The following is a 5,000-nucleotide window of genomic DNA, read 5'->3' on the forward strand; positions in this document are numbered from 1 at the left end:
CATCTTAAAAGATTAATAATACATCAATCACAATGGGACGCAAACTATGCCTTAAACTATTCAAAACGCCCTAAATCAAACTAAGCATGAACAGTCCTCAAAATTTAAAATCAAATTCAATCTCAAATTCCTCTGGAATACCAAAACAGAAACTAAACCGAGCACTGACATTTTCATAAGGAAAAAGACAAATTTTAACTTTCATGTGAGTCACTGTTCATATAATATATATAAATTCTAATGAAATATTAAACGAAATCCCAGCGTAAATTCGAGTGCTGTGTGAGTCTTCATCATTTCAAAACATTTTTTTTTCGACAAAAAAGCTGCAATGCTCATTATAAAATGCTCCACTTACTTTTTATATATTTTCATGTAATATTCACTCAGGGTTTCATTTATCCTATTATTTTAATAAGATTCTATTTATTTTTGCCGCTAATGTAATTCTTTTTTCCAGTATGTTAAGCTGATGTAAAATATTGTTATCATATAATGTTACCTCTGTCACAGTAAAACTGATGTGAATTCTTTTATGTGACTTAACTTCATTCCTGTTTCTTTTTTTTTAATTAATCACTATAAAAGAGTTATTGCTTTTAGGTGCCACATATGCTCAGTAGGGCATGTACCATTTCCACAGGTGCCCATATACCTATCATTAATCTTATTTTTGACTAAACTTTAATTAATGTTCTTCCTTTTGCTGATTTTTTCCACTTATACAGAATTTACATTCTAAAAGCTTACAAGTAAATTAAATGGCCCTTTAACTAATTCCACAAGAATGACTACATACTATGAGTATTAGTAAGTATCGCATTACGTCAACAAAAAAATTACGCCACACTCATCATATCTATAGCACCTGTATGGGAGTCAAGTAACAGTAATTATATGTACGTAGTTATGTAAGTAAATATATAATATAAATATATATATATATATATATATATATATATATATAATATATATATATATATATATATATATATATATATATATATTATATATATATATATAGTACATGCATATATATATATATATAATATATATATATATATATATATATATATATATATATATATATATATATATATACATGTACACATTATTATACATGTATATATGTATATAAATATACTACATACACACACAGAAAAACAGAAAAAGAGAGAACTAACAAAAACCGTTTCACCTAAATGGCTGCTCAACGAAAAAAAAAAAAAAAAAAACGAGGATAAAAGACACTGCCGCATTCATCCGCTGGGATGGGTGAATCACATGGCTGGAATTGGTATGGTCATGAACCCAGGGTCAATAAATATATATATATATATATATATATATATACATATATATATATATATATATATATATATTATATATATATATATATATATATATATATATATATATATATATATAATATATATATATATATATATAATATATATATAGTATATATACATATATAATATATATATATATATATATATATATATATATAATATATATATATATATATATATATATATATATATATATATATATATATATATACATATATATATAGCATGTGTGTGTGTGTGTATGAACATAGAACACATACAAGCGCTGGAAAGAAAGTGAAAAGGAAATTGTTAGGGCATTCGTCTATTTTTTCAAGACATGATCACAGGAAATAAATAAATAAATAAATTATCTATATATATACACACACACACACACACACACATATATATATATATATATATATATATATATATATATATATATATATATATATATATAAGATATATATATACATATATATATATATATATATATATAGTAAGATATATATATATATATATATATATATATATATATATATATATATATATATATATATATATATGTGTGTGTGTGTGTGTGTGTGTATATATATAGATAAATTATTTATTTATTTATTTCCTGTGATCATGTCTTGAAAAATAGACGAATGCCTGTAGTTTTTGAATTATCCTTTCACCTTTCTTTCCAGCGCTTGTATGTGTTCATATAGCATAGCAAATTGCATTGGATTACACACATACACACACACATATATATATATATATATATATATATATATATATATATATGTATGTAATTTAATTATATATATACAGTATATATATATGTTGTATATATATATATATATATATATATATATATATATATATATATATATATATATATATATACAACCTTTATATAAACATACATACATATACATACATTACATGTATACATACACGCCAAATATTTATATACATGCGCGTAAAAGCGAGCTCCCTGACTCGAAATAATCAAAGGTAATATATCCAGAGGCGTGTTTCTGAAACACAGGAAGCTCTTTCCGGAATCCGGCTAATGTAATGAGCGTATTTTCTGAAATCTCCGGGCAACGGGACCGTTTATTTCCGACAGTTATTTCTTTATTTTCTTGTGTTTTTTCGCTGGCCCTAAGCGCCACTAATGGGGAGAACGCATCTTTTTTTGTTACCGATCTTTTTCAATGCCACTAACACGGCAAGACTTTTACTAGCGTGGTATTAAGGCCGCTCTTTTCTTTATCTGCCCAAATGGGAAAGCTTCAGGTATACTACGAAAATATAAATTTAATTATCGAAACCTAATTAAGGGGAGCATATCCTTTAATTGCTTTTCTGAAATTAATTAGCACCCACTGAAGGTAAGCACATGTTAGACATCATTCAGAAAAGAAAAAGAGGCGAAAATGAAGAATTAAATTAGTGATTAAGCTGCCGTAAAATATTGTTATTATTATTATTATTATTATTCAGAAGAAGAACTCTATTCCTATGGAACAAGCCCACAGGGGCCACTGACTTGAAATTCAAACTTCCATAGGATTTGGCGTTCATTTGAAAGAAGTAACAGAAGGTAACAGGAAATACAGAAAGAAATCAGTTATTAGAAAAGAAAAACTAAATTTACAAAACAATACATAAATAGATAAAAACGTAAGTAAATTATAAAATAAAAGGAGAACTGCTTTAGGGTAGTAATGTACTGCATCTTCGCTTGAACTTTTGAGGCTCCAATTGCTCAACATCCTCAAGCACGAGACATGTTGGATTCAATTGATAAAAGGCGGAAAGAGATGTATTGTTTCTTTGGAATTCTTATTTTTAGACAGTTGATCAAAGTTCACTGAAATACATTGGATTTTATCTGCAACGCATTGATAAGATGAGAACGGAAACAAGCCAGACGTTTAATACTCGTACCATCACAAAACCACTCAACTCACATGACTGATGATTTTCTCAAGCCATCTTCCAACCGGTTTTCTAAGTTTTAATTCTGTTCCGGGCTAATTACAAAGACCCCACCTTTTTTTATTGAATGAGGGCCAATGGGGATGGGCAACATAATGCAATTTAGAAGCTCAAGCCCCACGAAAACAAGAGGAACGATGTAAGAAATGTGTACCTTGAACACGGGAGTCGCCAAAACTTGCCTTTTGAAGAAAGAAAGCTCCTAAGAGACAGGGAAAGTTGACTAAACTTATCTAATAGCAATATTTCTTTAACAATATTTATTTCCGGGTAATACCTATTACCTCTGCCACCATGCGAGTACACGTATATATTCAGCATTAAGTTACTTTTCCTAGCGAAAGTAGGTCACAAAAAAAAACAAAAAAATGAACGGCCTATGCCCCATTCACACTTAAACGGGTGAATAGTAGATGAAACCGGGTGCAGAAAACTTCAGAAGCATTAGTCACTTTATACACTTAAACTGAAAGCTCACCAGAAGCGCGATGAAACCACTTGCGCAGACTCCACAGTTCACTTATACCTTCCTCGCACTCTCTCGCTCCTAAGATGCTGAGGTCCCTCCTTTCCAATGGATATTTCACAATTTCAGCTCATTCCATTCCAAGTCTTCCTCTTCTGCTTCCTCAATATAATTCGATCTCCACACTTTCTCCACCAACCTGTCATCCTTCACTCTTTCATATGGCCTAACCATCTCAGGATACTCTGACCTGTCGTCTCACCTATCATGACCTTTCGTAATACTACGTACACTCGGCAAGGAAAGTGAAGATACAGTTTTTTTAAATCTTCGGACACAGTATATTGCTCAATAATGCGACATCTGCAACTTTAGAAAGGAGGAGCTTCTGTCTTAGTGTGTTGGTTTTTTGCTTGACTCTCCTATAACTTTCAATCATATTCTACGATTCTGACATCATTGATACTTAAATGCAGTAGTAGCTTTATGTATTCGTTCAAGCTGTAATTTGCAGCGACAGTTCTGAGTAAAATAAACATTTTTTCGACGTAACCTGTACCGATTAACCTTTATATTAAATGAATTTATGAGACACCACAATGAACGAATGCTTGCATAATCGGAAACGCGATCTTCCATAGTGAACTCAAGAGTTAAATTTGGAGCAACGGGGAACAATAAAGGAACGAATGCAATGTTATGAGAGAGAGAGAGAGAGAGAGAGAGAGAGAGAGAGAGAGAGAGAGAGAGAGAGAGAGAGAGAGAGAGAGAGTTGCTGTTGTGTGCTAGCCCTGTATGTAGAGCTACTCATTTCATTATTTTTTTTTTTTTAGAGATTGAGCTGATACTATATTTGTATAGTATGTTTTAGAGAGAGAGAGAGAGAGAGAGAGAGAGAGAGAGAGAGAGTTGTGTTGTGTAAGCCTAGCCTATATGTAGAGCTACTCATTTCATTATTTTTTTTTTTAGAGATTGAGCGATACTATATTTGTATAGTATGTTTTAGCGATGGAGAGAGAGAGAGAGAGAGAGAGAGAGAGAGAGAGAGAGAGAGAGAGAGAAACTGGCAACGCAGAGAGAACGGGCAACGTCAAGAAACATCCAGTTACTTGTGTTTTCCCGCTGAAGTGCTCCACACATCATAGAACGCTCTTGCAGATTTAAATAGATTTGGTCAACTTTACCGTAGCTGTCGCAACATTTAC

Source organism: Macrobrachium rosenbergii, chromosome 12 (assembly GCF_040412425.1).
Source record: "Macrobrachium rosenbergii isolate ZJJX-2024 chromosome 12, ASM4041242v1, whole genome shotgun sequence".
NCBI lineage: Eukaryota > Metazoa > Arthropoda > Malacostraca > Decapoda > Palaemonidae > Macrobrachium > Macrobrachium rosenbergii.